Here is a 17,905-nt window from a genome sequence, read left to right as displayed (position 1 = left end):
GACGCAATTGAGATTTTTATTATATCACTATGGATTATTACTATTTGTTATGGACTAAATAAATAATTTATTTTATAATGTATTATCTTCATATTAATGTATTTAATAAATAAGTAGGAGGTTCCCATTGGACCTCAGCAGATTAAGAACCCAAGTAGTATCCATGAGGATGCGGGTTCGATCCCTGGCCTCGCTCAGTGGGTTAAGGATCCAGCACTGCTGTGAGCTTCAGCACAGGTTGCAAACACACCTTGGATCCCTTGTTGCTGTGGCTGTGGTGTAGGCCAGCAGCTGCAGCTGCAATTCGATTCCTAGCCTAGGAAGTTCCAAATGCTGCAGGTGCAGCCCTGAAATAAATAAATAAATAAATAAGGTAAGTGATCATTTATTAAACACGTTATGATTTAATTCTTACGAAGTCATTTCTTTGGCTCTGTTGCCCAGATCAGTATATATATATGCCACCTTTTACTTTCCCGCGAATCCCAAAAAAAGTCATTTCCAGTCACTTCGTTTCCATGTCCTAATTTAGAGTCCTAAAGCCCTTAAGTCATCAAAGAGGTCTCCTGTCACCTTCCTGATTCACTGTGTCTATATCTCCTGGATCTCGGCCAATAGCGAATTTTTCTCCCCACCCCCCACATCGCTGGTCCACATGGATGCAGAGTCAAAACTGGGCAATGTTATCCTTGCCTGGGGGCAGTCAGGTTATGAGGTGCCAATACGACAGCAGGCATCGTCTTGGTCAAGTTTACCCTTTGAGTGACGCGAAGCCACTTCAGAGTTCCGTGTTCTGAGCCTCTCCTGAACATGTCAGTTTTCTCCTTTCTCTGAAAACATCGGAGGGAAAAATGCTTCCATTATGGCTAGTTTTCTCTGATCTCCGCTGAACGTCTCCATTCCTATCCTTCAAAACCTTGACATCTTTCTCAGATTCTGTGTCCCGTTACATAGAGGGTGATCTCTTGCATTCAGCTTTTCTTTCCCCTTTGCAAGAAAATAGCTGTGTGTCCATCTAACTGCCTCAACGAAATTTTTTTTCTGGTTCCCACAAGAGTCTTTTTCTGCACGATAAAAAGCAGCATCTCTCATTCTTGGCCCCACAGTTCTAGGAATTCCTGAATCTGTAGTGGTCAACGCTTTCTTTTTTAAAAACATATTTTATGGAAGTGGAGTTGGTTGACCATGTTGGGTGAATTTTCAGTTGTAAAGCAAAGTGATTCATTTATACATACACATATCCATTCTTTTTCAGATTCTGTCCCATTATGGTTTATTGCAGGAGACTGGGTATCACTCCCTGTGCTGCACAGGAGGATCTTGTTTATTCCTTCTGTACATAATGCTTCACGTCGGCCAACCCCAAACTCCCAATCCATTCCTCCCCCTTAGCAACCACAAGCCTGTTCTCTACAGCTGTGCTGTCTGTTTCTGTTTCATAGGTACGTTCACTTGTGCTGTGTTTTAAATCCCAGATATAGGTGATATCATATGCTATTTGTCTTTCTTTTTCTGATGTACTTCATTAGAGTCAGATCGGAGGATTACACCAGGAAGAACATCCCAGAAATCACAGAGAACTAGTCCACCCACTCAAAGTCCAGATGCAGTCACATAACTTTTCTGAGAGAAAGGGCTAGCCGTCAAATGACATCTTCTCGGACAGTTTACAGGCTTCAGATCTGAGCATCATATTGGTGGGTCATGTGACCTCTTACAAGCTCATGAAGGAAGGTCATCTTTAAGGAGTTGTCTTGGTGATGCTGGGAGAAGGCTGCTCCCTAGGCTCCAGCAGGTGTTCATACTAATGGGAGAGCTTTGGTCCATGCACAAATGCACACACACCATGCACCGTGGGCACCATGGGCAGAGAAGGATGTATGTTTTCATTTTTCTTGTGTCTCCATAGAAGATGAACTTTAGATCCCAGATGGACAGCCTGGTCTGTAGGTATTCTCACTGCCAGGCTCTAATGCCAGGCTCTCCTTGGCACTGAGATGCTACTGGTGCAGCTGAAACTTGGCTTCAGCCCAGCAGCACCCATCAAGTCTCAGAGACAGAGTTTGGGGTGAAGCAGAAAGAACAGCTTTGTTGCTCTGCCAGACAGAGGAGGACACAGCAGCCTAAAGCCTCCAAACAGTGTCCCTGTCTTGAAAGGGGGCAGCAACTGCTCTTATAGGTTTAGGTCAGAAGACAGGGTTATTGATGAAGGTGTTTGTATTATTCTCCCTCTATAGATCATTTCAGAGTCGTCAGGTCCTGCGTCAGTGGGTCCAGGGATGGTTTCTGGTTGTCTTTGGGGTTATTGCTCTTGGACCTTCCCTCTGGAAGGAATGAAGATGGCTTTCTAGGGAAGGGGTGTTGGGGAGTGTTTCAATTGCAAAAGAAAATGCTAGGTGCATGAGAACCCCCGAAAGCAAACATTAGTAAAAGAAAGGAATTAAGCAAAGATGGGGTCATCTGTGAAAAGCCGGACCCTAGGTGCAAGAGAACTCTAGAAAAGTAACTACTAGTTTACAAGTTCATGGCCAAGGCAGGACATAACATCATGGAGGCTGCTTTCACTAGTTTTATGTTTTAGTCATAACAAAATTTCCTCATCACTCTGGAATCAGCCTTTTGATGGGGAGGGGAGGCCTGGAAGGAGAAAGGACAAGCCTTTTCCTTCAAACCTCAGGGACTCAGGGTCTGGTGCATGGTTTCCCTGGGGAGGGGGGGCTTGGGCTCAGAACTAGAGCCAGCTCGGCACCAGGTTGCTAGGCTGAGACATCCTGTGTGACCAAGGGGTCAGCGGTTCTCCACCTCCAGGGACACCGCTCCCTCCAGTCTCCCAGCGGACAGGCATGGGGTGGCTCTTCCTGCAGAGATGAGCCTGGGGCTGCCGACTTGGTGCACCGAGCAGACAGTAAGAACACGTTTATATGTGTCTTGGTTCTGCTCCACCGCGTCCTTTAGAAATGCTCTCTCTGGGCTCCGAGACGTCTCTCTTCACCCCCTCTCCCCGCCATGTCCATTCTGTGTGTTCACAGAAAATAAAAGGTTTACTTGGCTCCCCTCCTCCCTGTTCTTAGCAACAAACATGGGGGCGTTTGCTCTCAATTAGGGCCGAAGGAGCAGAGGTCCTTGAAGGAGCACAGGGTTCTCTTCCTTACAAAGGGCCTCGGGACACTTTGCTATTAGCACGGAAGCTGGTTCTGTTTCATCTTTTCTACTGCACACCCTGGGTTTCTGCAAGCAGCTGCTGAGATTCCCCAGAATGCTTAATACCTGTCCTCTGAGCACAGCTGGAGAGTCCTTCGACTGGATGGCTCTAACCTGCGGTGACTCCCTGGACGGCACGGCATCTGCGTGCTTCTGAGAAGGAGGAGGAGAAGAAAGAGAAGGAGGAGGAGGGAGGAGAAGAAGAGGGAGAAGGAGAAGAAGAAGGAAAAACAAGGACCTCCATCCAAGGTCTAAAGGTCCCTCAAGCTTCTTCCATCTCTTCTTGCTCAATCCCACCTTCCAAGTCCCATGGGGGTGCCTTTGCAGAGTCTAATAAGGGGATCTGAGGCAATTAAGCCACAAGGGGGTCAGGACGCCCAGAGTGTAGAAGAAGAAAGTCATGGCGGAAAGGGTTGGGTTGGGTGAAGAAGGAGCCAGTTGGCTGTCTCACCACCTGTGCTTTGGCTTCTCATTTCCTTACAGCGCTTTCCCATCCTTGACCCGCAGACAGGGATGACCCAACCCACAGTCATCCAACAGGATTGTCACCTGCCACGGGACAGTGATGAAAATCTCAGGAGCCACGGAAAACCTCTCTGGATGCTGTCTGCTCTTTCTCTAGTTATGTCATACCCTTGTATTCCCATCCTTAACAAGGTCCATGGTGAGGTGACCTTACCCACCTGCTGTGCCAACTCGAAGGGAAATAGAGGGATATGAAGGCAAAGGAGCAGCTCCATCACTGTAGTTACTCTTGTTTTCAATAAATGGACCCCAAATGGGGTGATTTTCCTTTTTTTTTTTGTCTTTTTAGGGCCCCAGCCACAGTATATGGGGGATCCCAGCTGGGGGTCGAATGGGAGATGTAGCTACTGGCCTACACCACAGCCACAGCAATGACGGATCCAAGCTGCATCTGTGACCTATATCACAGCTCACCGCAACACCAGATCCTTAAACCATGGAGCGAGGTCAGGGATTGAACCTGCATCCTCATGGATAATAGTCAGATTCGTTTCCACTGCGTCACGACGGGAACTCCAATTTTCTTTCTTTCTTTCACAGTCTGCAACATAGTAAGAAGCCAGCACAAGGAGCTCCCATCGTGGCACAGAGGAAACACATCCGACGAGGAACCATGAGATGGCGGGTTCAATCCCTGGTCCCGGTCACTGGGTTAAGGACCTCGCGTTGCTGTGAGCTGTGGTGTAGGTCACAGACGTGGCTTGGATCCCATGTTGCTGTGGCTGTGGCATAGGCCGGCAGCTACAGCTCCAATTAGACCCCTAACCTGGGAACCTTCATATGCCATGGGTGAAAAGCAGCAAGCAGCACATTGTATAGCCCTTGTATTCCCTGAGCCCATTAAAATAGTTTTCTGCACCAGTCATGTGGATTGCCAACCACTGCCTTCCCTAAATACCTCACTGCAGTGGATAATTTAAGTAACTTTTAACATAGCATCCAAGTATCATTTCAAATACCAATAAACCACCCCAAATTCCCAAACCTTAATGTCCTATGACCAGCAACCATTGCAAGAACCTATTGGTCGGAGTTCTTCACTGACCATGAAATGTGTTGCATGTCTTTTGGTAGAAGGGCATATATGATGAACAGGTTTGTAGCTTACACTTTTTTGGAGAGATGGCAATTTCAAGCCATCCCTTGAAAGAAATACGGTCCTGGCCCGTGGGACCGTCCATGACCACCTGCAGAGCCTCAGAACGACACCATCGATTGAGTCCCAGAGTTCAGGGAGGTGGCTGGTCTACCTCACACAGGCAGTACAGGGCTTGAGAAACACTCAAAGCAAAACAAATAAAAACAGTAAGACTCACAGACGTAGAGAACCGATGTGTGGTGGCCAAGGGGGAGGGGGGAGGGAGTGGGTTGCACGGGGAGTTTGGGGTTGGTAGATGCAAACGATGACATTGAGAACAGACAAGCCATGAGGTCCAGCTGTCCAGCACAGGGACAACCAGGATGGAAGATAACAAAAAAGAATATATACATATACATACATAAAAAACTGAGTCACTTTGCTGTATAGCAGAAATTGGCATCACATTGTAAATCACCGCTACCTTAACTAACAAAAAATCAACAAAAAACCCACAACAAGAAATCCTAGAGCCTGAGGTCCATAGAGCTTCACCAGTTGCTCTGATAACCAATACTTTGGTTACCCATCACACAAATGCCAAGGACCATCAAGAATAGATCTGGAAAAATACTGGAAAAATGCAGGGGAATGTACGGAATTTGAGTTTGTGACAGTCCTGATTTATTTATGAGTCGCAGGTAGATGGGAAGCATCAAATGAGATGTAAATTATGTATATATATGTATATTTATATATATGACTGTGTGCACATGTGTGAGTATAAATGTTCAATGAAAGTAACATGATTAGCAAGTTCCTATAATAGTGTATAGATGTACGTGTGCCTGCAGGTGTGTGTGTGTTATATTTAATGCACACACCTGTGTATTTATCATGATGTGAAAACGTGCCATTGTGAAGCGACCACGCACCTCAGTATTCAGAATGTATGAATAAATCATTGGCTGAAGGAGGATTTTTAACTCTATGGCTCTGCAATGCTCGTTGGTGTGATTTCAAGCACTGGAGTCTGCAGCAATTTCACATTTAAGGCACAAATTCATGAAAGCAACACAATATGGTTCTAGCAGAAGCTTACCAGCTAATTTCTAGAAATGCACTCCACTGAATCTAGTTTCCAAAATATACGTTGGAGTTTCCTGCTGTAGCACAGGGGGTTAAGCATCTGACTGCAGCAGCTCAGGTCACTGCAGAGGCCCAGGTTTGATTCCTGGCCAGCCCAGCATTGCTGCAGCTGTGGGTAGGTCCCAGCTGTAGCTCAGATGCAAGCACTGGCCCAGGAACTCCCAAATGTTGTGAGTGACATCATTAAAAAGGAAAAAAATATATATGTATATGTGTGTGTGTATACACACACACAGACACTTTGATAAATATTGTTTTGATTAATAGTCAGGAAATTGGAGTTTCAGACATGGCTCAGTGGAAATGCAAATGACTAGTATCCATGAGCATGCAGGTTCGATCCCTGGCCTCCCTCCGTGGGTTAAGGATCCAGAACTGCTGTGAGCTGTGGGGTAGGTTGCAGACATGGCTCAGATCTGGTGTGCCTGTGGCTGTGGTTTAGGCCAGCAGCTGCAGCTCTGATTCAACCCCTCGCCTGGGAATGTCCCTATGCCGTGAGCGCGGCATTCAGCGAATATTAACAATGACGCTCAATTCTAAATTTTTGCTATTTTCTAGAACCATCTCATTATATTCCGCGTCACATTTTTGCCTTATAATCAACCAATGCTGGTTAAAAGGGTTTCCTTTGGGGATTTCTAGTCAAGGTGCAGGGGAAATGAATCTGACTAGGATCCATGAGGACACAGGTGTGATCCCTGGCCTCGCTCAGTGGGCTAAGGATCCAGCGTTGCCATGAACTGGGGTGTAGGTCACAGATGAGGCTCGGATCTGGCGTGGCTGTGGCTGTGGTGCATGCCAGCAGCTACAGCTCCAATTACAACCCTAGCCTGGGAACCTCCATATGCCATGGGTGCAGCCCCCAAAAAAAAGCAAAGAAAAAAAAATAGTTTTGGCCACACTGCTGGCATGTGGAAATTCCTGAGCCAGGAACTCGAACCAACCACATCAGCACCCGAAGCTACAGCAGTGACACAGCCAGATCCTTAACCCACTAGGCCACTAGGGAACTCCTGAAAGGATTCCATCATGAGATAGATGAAGTGGAAGAGGAGTCATATTAGCTATTTTTCCGATAGCAGGCTTTTGGCTGAGTTTTTAAGGAGTGATGAAATCAGCGCATTCGGCATCTGCACGAGCCCCTGTGGAATGTGAAGCTGGCGGAGTGGAATGTGAAGCTGGTGGAGTACACACTGGAGCTTTGATAGGTGAGCCCACATCTTCCCGGCTTAAGCATCTGGAGGATTTGCTGCACTTCCAAAGAGTCCTTTCTGAACGGACTACATCTAATGCGTCAGGGCTGCAAAACGTGCTCTCACGTTCGGTTCTGTTCCGCGGAAAGATAAGAACATTCTGTATTCAGGTCACTCTTCCTCCAAATGGAATTATGTCTCCAAAAGGTGGCGTGCACGAAGATCAGCGCTTAGGGGATGGGGGCATGCCGCAGTTTCGCTAAAACTGCACACATTCATCTCAATTATGCTCCCCGACCTTTGCAGGCTATCTTGTTTAGTGTTTATTTTATGTTGCTCATGGTGAACACTGTCTTAAAAAACATTAAAGAGTTTGCTCGCCTATCTTTACAAGTGCATGCAATGCTTTTTTCCTAGGTAGTTATTTCTTTTCTCTTCCTTTTAAAAAAAAAAAAAAATCTTATGGCTGCATCCATGGCACATGGAAGTTTCTGAGCCAGGGACTGAATCTGAGCCAAGTCGCAGTTGCAAGCCATGCCATAGCTGCAGCAGTGCCAAATCCTTTAACCCACTGCACTGGGCTGGGGATGAAACCTGCACCTCCACAGAGACCCAAGCCACTGCAGTGGGAGCTCTGATTTCCTTGTGTTTTCCTGGGAAAGTAGATAAACTCCCTGGATGATTTTTACTTCCAAAAAGCACGTATTTTTTTCTTTTATGAGTTGAAATACAAGCAATTTACAAGGTTGTGTTAGTCTCCACGATATAAGGTAATTCCACATATATATGCATACATTTCTTTATATCCTTTTCCATTATGGCTTATCATGGGATATTGAATACAATTCCCTGTGCTATATAGAGTGGGAGTAAAAAATACACATTTTATTTAACTTCTGTGTATTCAAATATATGCCATGTATGTAGGAACATATAAACAGGTATACAGTAGAATAAAATATGCATTTTATATAACCACTCTGTATGTTCAAATATACAACATGTGTATAGAGACACATGTAAACAGGTGACTCTACATGTGTTTACTTTTGCAAGATGTCTAGTGTGCATGCATGTATGTGCATGCACGTATGTCAATATATACATACAAACACAGAGGTATATATAACATGTTACCTGGCCATGCATATCATGTGTATTTGTCTGAAATAAAAATGATATACCAATATGCCAACATATACCAATAACTTTATGATCTTTGGCTACCAACAGTTCAACCCCCCAGTTCTATGTGTCTAAGCACCAGCTAGCAACCATCCTCCATTCAAGATGACAAATCATTTCAAAAGTCAGAGGACACCCATTTTTTTCCAGGTAGGCACGGTCCAGTGGAAGGGAGGTTGAATGTTTTGGAGTTTTTCTAACAAAGATGTTCAGTGGAACAGCGTGTGTGAGAAACCCAGTTTCAGGATTGGAGGTGGAGTTCCCTGGTGGCCTGGTGGGTTAAGGATCTGCGATTATCACAGCAGCAGTTCAGGTGGCTGCCATGGTGTGGGTTCAATCCCTGACCCAGGAACTTCCACATGCTGAGGGTGCATCCAAAAAAAAAAAATTCCATTCTTTTTGTCCAGATGTTGTGGGCACCTTATATCATAGCCCTGGGATCCTTTATATGAAATATGCACCATAAATCAGACATATTAAAAATTAGCTTTGACAGGGAGTTCCTTTGGGTCTCAGTGCCTTAAGAACCACACTAGTATCCATGAGGATGTGGGTTCGATCCCTGGCCTTGCTCAGTGGATCAAGGATCCGGTGTTGCCACAAGCTTAGGCTTAGGTTGCAGATGTAGCTCAGATCCCACGTTGCTGTGGCTGTGGCACAGGCCGGCAGCTGCACCGCCGATTCCACCCCTAGCCTGGGAACTTACATATGCCGCAGGTGTGGCCCTAAAAAAAAAAATTAAAATTAAAAAAAGGAAAAAAAAAACAGTCTTTATTGCTGTAAGGACTGAGGTCCTTGATGTCTGGGCAGTATCTTCATCATTCTCATTTCTCCACCGCTGCCTTCATCTTCATCTTCAATCTCCGCCTCTTTTGCTAGTTACTCTCAAGGCGTGCCTTCACCCAGGGTCACCTGCATTGCACACAGTCAAGGCACAGACTTCGCAATGGGCTTTGCTGTCTGAGGACCTTCTTTCCAAACTCAACCAACAGAATCACCAACCCCGTTCCACCGGCTTCGAATATGTTTCCCTCTCTATAGCTGTCAACGCTCTGGGCGTGTTCAAAATGAAGCTGAAATGCTGTCGCTCAAGGACTGCGTTGCTGCCTTTCCCTGTCCTGGAATACAAGTCACGCTTTCCGTCTTGTCCCTGTGCCCTCCTAGTCTGTTGGTGGGACACTACAAGCAGGTGCTTTCCGTGGCAAGAATTGGGAAGGGCCCCTCATCCCCAATCAGAGAGGGTCATTCGCATCTAATTTGGATAGAGTCCCTCGTGTCTAATGAAGATGGCTTATTTTTTCAGAGTGGGTCTTATATAAGACACTCACTCTACCTGTTGTCTTTGAAGCTTGTGGAACGGGACAATCCCATGCATCTCAATCTGCCTTATAATCGACCTGTTTATGGGCACATCATTCTCCCCGCTCTCCTGATAATGAATCCCAGAGAACAGAGACTATTCTTACTCATCTTGGTTTTTTTTTTTTTTTTTGGAGGGGGGGTGACAGGCGCTAGCATAATGCAGCTGCAGAGCCTCAATCAATGTGGCCTCAGATTTCCTTCCTCTCTGTAGACGCAGGTATTTCATGTCCATACAAAATATATATTCTTTCTTTTCTGTCGCCAGACTCCAAGCAACCTTTACAAGAGTATCCTGCAGAAGAATGCACGGGAATGCTGCTTTTTAGGCGTGCACCTGCAGCATTTGGACGTTCCCAGGCTGGGGGTCTAGGAAGTGCTGCAGGCAACCATGGCAACGCTGGAGCCTTAACCCACTCACAGAGGCCAGAGATTGAACCTGCATCATCGCAGACACAGTGTCCGGTTCTTAACCCACTCAGCCACAGCTGGAACTCATTTTTTTTTAATTTATTTTCTTTGTGTTTAGCGTTAACTTTTCTTTCTGCCTTTTGAATCAGCCCAGCCAACACCAAGGAGGGTCCGTTCCAATGGCAGGGCCTCTGACAACTAGACAGAGAAAAAAAAACAATTCCTGAGGGTAAGCAGGCAATTCCCCACGCAGCCACGCTGGCAAGCGGCAGCTTGGATGGTGGTGAATCTACACACATAAGCAACTCTCCACCCTGTAGGAGGGTCAAGCCAATGCCGTGTGTTGAGCTCCTTGATAGAGGAGTTGCCTATCACGTGCTTAAAAACAGAGCTGCATTCATGAGAACGTGTCTGCATCCACATGCAGAGACGAGAACCTCACAGAGCAGAGGATGACGGCTTACTGGCGTGTTGTGCAATACAGCGTTCTGCAGACATAAAACAAGAACTGCCAGATACACAAATGAACCCATCCAGAGATCTCCAAACTAAGTAGGTCAGACCAACATCATATGAGATCCCGTCTATGTGGCATCCAAAATGTGGCACAAATGAACCCTCTACAGAACAGAAACAGACTCACAGGCATGGAGAACAGACTTGGGGTTGCCAAGGGGGAGGGGGAGTTTGGGGTTGGTAGATGCAAACTGTGACATTGAGAATGGATAAGCCATGAGGTCCTGCTGTCCCGCACAGGGAACTCTATCCAGTCTCTTGGGACAGACCACGATGGAAGATAGTATGAGAGAAAGAAAGAAAGAAAGAAAAAAAAATATATATATATATGACTGGGTCTCTAAGCTATACAGCAGAAAGTAGCACAAAAATAGGCATCACCTATAATTTAACAAAAAAAGAAAAAGAACAAAAAATAGTTGCCAGATAAAATCCAAGATGTCCAGTTAAATTTGAATCTTAGATAACGCCTAGGTTTTGGGGGGAACAAACTTCTATATATTGTGCCAACACCCTTATATTAAAAATATTCACTCTACCTCTGAAAATGAATTTTAACTGGGACCTTTTTAGTACTTTTATTGACGAAAACTGGCAACGGGACAAAAGGCGCTCTTTAGAATGTTCGTTGACCACCTAGAGGAATGAACCATGTATGGAACAGCCATAAGCGTTAGAAGCACCACGCAAACACACCCTCGAAAAATACCCCACAACACACACGACCAAAAGATTTCTAAAACATACAGCTCGTCTCCCAGACCCGAGCAGGTTTCCAGTTCCAGCATCTTTCAAAGAAGTTGGAAACACTTGATCTCAGCACTGTTTTAAAAGTTCATTCACTCCTTGGGTTTCCTTTCTTCAGGCTAAATTTCCCCCCATCTTTGATCCTATTCTTTGTGATCGGTTAAATATTTCAAAGTCGTTGTTCTTCTTGATCTGCAAAACGGCTGCTCAAGGAAAATGAGGGGCAGAGCTGCTGCTTTAATGACTCCTTGGAAAATAAAGGTTCTTTCTGGGCAGTTTAATGAGAGAGGCTGTTACCTTCTCATCATAGGAGACGCTGTGAATACTATTGAGAGGTCAGCATATTCATGCCCTCAGCCCATATGCTTACAAGTGATGAGACTCTGCGCTGGATTTTCAGGTCCAATCACGTCGCTGAAGATAAATACGTTTGGCAGGCTCTGAATAACACAGCCCCTGGTTTTTATTCAGCATAGAGGGTACCGTTTAGATATGATCACGTTGGATCGGTTGAGACATCCCCAAGAAAACACTACTTCAGCTTCTATGTTGAAAGAACGTGGGAGTCCGATAAAAGACATCATAGCTAGAAAAATCTCAGGAGTGTGGCAGAACCACACAATGGCCTTGGAATGCTAATCCTGCCTCACAAAGAACATATGAAGATGGGAACGCTGCTAAGGGGTTTGGGAACTCGTAGTAGGGAAAGGTCGAAGTATGCCAGCTAACGGGGATGATGAAATAAACGCTTCTCTGGAGTGGGTTCTATAACTATTAACTTTTTTCTGGCCAAAAAAAAAAAAAAAAAAAAAAAGATAGCAAAATGACACTGTCTGGAATGCAGTATAGGGATAAAAGGACACATTTAATATCTCTCACACTGCTTTGATTTGACCCAAAATAAAGCCTATTTTAAATGTTCCTGCTGTGGCTCAGTGGGGTAAGACGCCTCAGGTCACTGTGGAAGGTGGGGTTTGATTCCTGGTCTGGCCCAGTGGCTTAAAGGATCTGGCATTGCTGCAGCTGTAACGCAGGTCACAGCGGCAGCTGATTCCGTCCCTGACCCAGGAACGTCCATATGCCACAGGTGCAGCAATTAAAATATATATATATATATAAATAAAATAAAATGTATATATATATATTTTTTTTTCCTTTTTAGGGCATATGGAGGTTCCCAGGCTAGGGGTCAAATCAGAGCCACAGCCGCCAGCCTACTCCACAGCCACAGCAATGTGGGATCCAGGCCACATCTGCAACCTACACTGCAGCTCATGGCAACAATGGATGCTTAACCCACTGAGCGAGGCCAGGGATTGAACCGGCATTCTCGTCGATATGAGTCGGATTCGTTTCTGCTGCACCACAATGGGAACTCACCCCCAAAAGACTATTTTCCTATAGTGACGTTAAATTGCGTGAAGGGGTTATTGTTCTTACAATCATGATGCATTTGGTGCTCATCTTATGAGCTACCCGGAGGAAATATTCGTTCTGCAACATTTCTGGTGGTTTCTAGCCATGATTCACCCTGAGATACGGAAAGAAACCAGTACCTAACACATCTGAATAGAAGGTGCGTCAGCTCAACAACAAAACATCAACAACCTACTTGAAAAACAAACAGAAGACCTAAAGAGACGTTTCTCCAAAGAAAACATCCAGAGGGCCAAAAGGCACATGAAAAGATGCTCAACATCCCTAATTATTAGACAAACGCAAATCAAAACCACAGTGAGGTATCACATGGCACCAGTCAGGATGGCCATCATTCATAAGTCTACAAATAACAACTGCTGGAGGGGGTGTGGAGAAAGGGGAAACCCTCCTACACTGTTGCTGGGAATGTAAACTGGTGCAGCCACTATGGAAAACAGGATGGCGCTTCCTGAAAAAACTAAATATAGAACTACCATAGGATCCAGCAATCCCACTCCTGGGCATATATCCAGACAAAAAGAAAATTCAAAAGATTCATGCACCCGCATGTTCATTGCAGCACTATTCACAATATACAAGACATGGAAACAACCTAAATATCCATCAACAGATAAATGTATACCGATGATGTGGTCCATGTGTTCAATGGAATATTACTAAGTCATCAAAAAGAACAAAATAATGCTATTTGCAGCAACGTGGATGCAACTGGAGATTAGCACTGAAATAAGTCAGAGAAAGAAAGACAAATACGATGTTGTCATGTCTATGTGCCGTCGAAAATGTGGCACAAATGAACCCATCTACAGAACAGAAACGGACTCACAGATAAGAACAGAGGTGCGGTTGCTAGGGGGGAGGTGAGGGAGTGGGATGGACGGGGCGTGTGGGGTTGGCAGTTGTACACTCTTCTATACAGAATGGATAAGCAACGAGGACCTACTCTATAGCACAGTTTGGAATTGTGTCCCGTATCCTGTGATAAACCATCACAGAAAAGAACATGAAAAAGAATACATACGGGTATAACTGATTGTGCGGTACAGCAAAAATGGACACCACAATGTAAATCAACTATATTTCAGTAAAAAATTAGGTTTAAAAAAGGAAGAAAAAAGAATGCTGCAAGGACCAAAGTGCTGAGACCAGTTCAGCAGGTGCGGGCTGAAGAACGGGTGCTGGGGAACTTGAGAAAAACCTAAAACAAGACCTGGAGACATTTATCTTAATTCAAGGTGGGAACCGCGGACTCAAGGTGTCAGGGACCAAGAGTGCCGCCTCAAGAAACCACACTGCTTTTCTTGTGCTCTTTGGGATTCTGTCAAGTGAGGAGGGGATTGTAGGTGCAGGATATAGTTTTTTATTTTTTTTAAAGTCACACAGCTGGTAGTTGGTTAAGCTTTTACTCTGAGCTTTAGGCATTTAACAATCATCAGCATTGAGGAAGCTGGGTGTCCACTATCTATACATAGATAGCATCTAGAGAATCACCATTGTGCTTCTGCAGATGGGAGCATCTATCTGCAGCATCCCAGCATGCCTAAGTTTGCACCTCATTCTTCCTGCTGATGCATATCCTGCTAAGGACCCCTCATAAACCCCCTGGGGCCATGAGGCTCATCTTCCTCTTATAGTCACAGGACATACCATGCTGTGCAAACGGGGTGCTGATCTGCACAGGTCCGGTGTCCTCATTCAGCTGACCACAGGAATAACTTATGTCTTTGGTCTTTGTTCTCAAGTCACCTGCCAGCACTTCGACTGTGTTTCAAGCAGGAAGATGGGGTCAGGTAAAGCAGGACAAGATTGAGTTTTCAGCCTAGAAAAGTAGAAACAGACTACGAAAAGATGGTAGAAACATGTCTCCTGATACCCAAGGACCAAATCTTTTTTTAAAATGATTTTTATTTTTTCCATTATAGTTGGTTTACAGTGTTCCATCAACTTTGTACAGCAAAGGGACCGAATCTCTCTCACACACACACACACACACAGATACACTGTTTTCCTCACATTATCCTCCATCATGTTCCATCGCAAGAGACTGGACATAGGACCACATTGCTTATCCATTCCAAAGGCAATAGTTTGCATCTGTGAACCCCAGACTCCCCGTCCATCCCACACCCTCCCCTTCCCTCCCCCTCAGCAGCCACATGTCTGTTCTCCAAATTGGGACCCAATCTTCAAAAAAAAAAAGTGAGATATTGCACCCAAAAGGAACAGCCCCCATTTTTCCGGATGTAGATTCTGCCTATGGTAATAAAATCATTGCAGGCAAACCGATAAAAAATATATATAAACGACATGTATGGCGCTTGCACAGGTGACGTTAAACTTTATGTGGGAAAATGCATAAAAATAACTAGAACTACACTGGGAAAAAAGAAAAAAACAAAAAAACAAAACAAAAAAAGCTTTGCAAGAAGACTGGCTTTACCAGATGTTTAAAACTTAACTCGGTGTCTATTTTCCCAAGGGGTGTGGTTTTGTTTAGCAGAGGTGAATAAGAAGAATAAAAGAAAGGTCCCCTCTAGAGTCAAGTGCCTCTGAGAAGGGGCATAAAAATGATGGCATCTCGAAGGTGTGGTTGGCTTCTCACTAAATATTGTGAGGACAACTGGTTTGACACGAGCAAAAAAAAAAAAAAATTGCACCCATATGTACTTCACATTCAAGGAAAGAATAAAGGCCAAGTGGGAAACTCACACATTCCATAAAGATACCAGGACTGAAAAGCAGCTAGAGTGTATGCCTTTTGCACAGCACTGAGTCCAAGCGCAGGGCCATTAACACATGTGTGTTAAAATTCTTACTGCACTAAAAACTTTTTTGGAAGTTCCTGTGTGCCACAGCAGGTGAAGGATCCAGTGTTGCTGCAGCTGTGCCGTATGCTGAAGATGCAGCTCCGGTTCGATTCCCACCCAAGAACTTCTACATGCCATGGGTGTAGCCAAAAGAAAAATCACTATAAACCAAGTCAAAAGGCAATTGAGGAACACATGTCATGGATTCAGGGCTAAATAAATCTAATCTTTAAGTTTTTTTTTCACTTTACATGGAGAAGAAAAAACTAAAAACCACCCAGTAAAGCCCAATCAAGGGATGCCCTAAAAAAGAAATACATCAAGTGTATCACAAGAGACAAAGAAAACGCAGCAATCATTTCAGATCGAAGGCAGATGAAAGAGTCCTAACAGCTAAGTAGGAGGTGGGGTCCTGGATTGTAATCCAGGAGGAACAAATATGTGATTGTTTTGTTTTTTCCCTAAAAGGGACAACCCCTAGCCTGGGAACTTCCATATGCCTCAGGTGTGGCCCTAAAAAGACCAAAAGAAAAAAGAAAAAAAAAAAGTGTAAAAACACCTAGAAAAAAGTGACCTCAGAATTGATGAGAATCATTGTGACATCATGCTTCTCAACAAGACTGGAAGCTACAAGATGAACTAGAAGCCATGAATCAACGTGTTCAATGGGTTGAAGAGGGAAAAATAAGAATTTAACCCAGATATTGGAGTTCCCGTCATGGCTCAGTGGTTAACACATCTGACTAGGAACCATGAGGTTGCAGGTTTGATCCCTGGCCTCCCTCAGTGGGTTAAGGATCCGGCGTTGCCGTGAGCTGTGGTGTAGGTTGCAGATGTGGCTGGGATCCCGCGTTGCTGTGCCTCCGGAGGCCGGCTCCGATTAGACCCCTAGCTTGGGAACTTCCATATGCCATGGGTGCAGCCCTAGAAAAGACACACACACACACCAAAGAATTTAACCCAGATATTGGGTAAGATGCCCCATCTTCAAGGAGTAAAGCAAAATAAATATTTTTTTTTCTTTTGCTTGTTAGGGCCACACCTGTGGCGTATGGACACTCCAAGGCTAGGGGTTGAATCAGAGCTGCAGCCGCCAGCCTACACCACAGCCACAGCAACGCCAGATCTGAGCCATATCTGCAACCTACACCACAGCTCATGGCAACACTGGAGCCTTAACCCACGGAGTGAGGCCGGGGATCAAACCCATGTCCTCCTGGATACTAGTGGGGTTCGTTACTACTGAGCCACAACAGAAATTCCAAAATAAATAGTTTCTTTAAAATAGAAGAATCCAGATTTTTTTTACTTCCCACCATCTATACTTAGTTTTTAAATTTAAAAAGTGATTAGGAAGGAAAGTTTCCATGACCATGAAAAAAAAGAAGAAGAAACCCTAAGACAGGTCGCGAAGAAATGGCAACATACCAGAAGAGTTAAGACCTAAAAAAAAATTAACAGAGAATCCGACAGCCTTTGACAGTTGGAAGCGTGTTTGGTGAGCAGTGGTGACAATGACGTAAGCATACATTTCCATTGCTATGAATCCAATTAAAAGCTTTAAATGAATAATATTTACATAATATTCAAAGACATTCTTTCATTGCGTTAGAACTTTTTTTTGGAGTGCAACCAGCCGTGAAGCCCCAAAGACTTAATCACATGATGGAAACTTCAAAATGTAGAAGTGTCCTTACAAACACAAAACGTGGATGGAAGAAGGGAACTCATGTTTCCCACATTTTAGGGCAAAAAAAAAAAATCATCAGAATCCGGATTCTGATGCATCTACACCACCTGAGACGTTTTGCAAAGGGTGGAATGTTAATTATGCAACAAAACCGGGAACAGTTTAATTAAGTTTGCTATGGCAGGGTGGGGTCTTCCCAGATTTTTTAAAAATAAGAGCGTTTTCATGAGTTTCCATGGGCACCCAGAAAATATTTCTGTCCTGATTTGAAACAATGTGGGATATAAATGAATTATGCATTCATGTGGGTGAGTTCTCATAACTGAAAATCACCTGGAATTAATTGGAAAACAGGGTCTCTGGCTGAAAATGGATACTAGCACAGCAACTAAGAATGCTGACTGGGGTCCATAAACCACTTCTTAACTACCTGGCAGGGAGTGGGTTGCCTAACCCAATCAGCCCATTGCCCAGCTTGTATCAAGCCTGGATACCCCCCTGCCTCAGCGGGATGCTGTGTGTGGCAGAAGATACCAACAGAGCAGTCGGCTGAAACCTGGCATACAGAACTCAGCGTTGATGAGCGATTGGGATGGGTTTTTGT

General features: G+C 44.6%; 1 long non-coding RNA gene across 1 annotated transcript in view; it reads right to left on the bottom strand.

The window, feature by feature from the left end:
* Positions 1–369: 369 nt before the first annotated feature.
* Positions 370–17,905, bottom strand: part of LOC110257932 (uncharacterized) — a 219,707-nt gene continuing 202,171 nt past the window's right edge. Inside the window, exons 4-5 of the long non-coding RNA XR_014836221.1 lie at positions 4,835–5,007; positions 370–3,015 (exon numbers count right to left, since the gene is read on the bottom strand). This is a non-coding gene — a long non-coding RNA (uncharacterized LOC110257932). The remainder of the gene's footprint in view (positions 3,016–4,834; positions 5,008–17,905) is intronic.

Source organism: Sus scrofa, chromosome Y, assembly GCF_054392235.1.
Source record: "Sus scrofa isolate SSC_HxYL_T2T_F1_AM1 chromosome Y, Sscrofa_HxYL_maternal_Yorkshire_Landrace_v2.0, whole genome shotgun sequence".
Taxonomy (NCBI): Eukaryota; Metazoa; Chordata; class Mammalia; order Artiodactyla; family Suidae; genus Sus; species Sus scrofa.
This window is presented reverse-complemented; position numbering and strand designations above follow the sequence as displayed.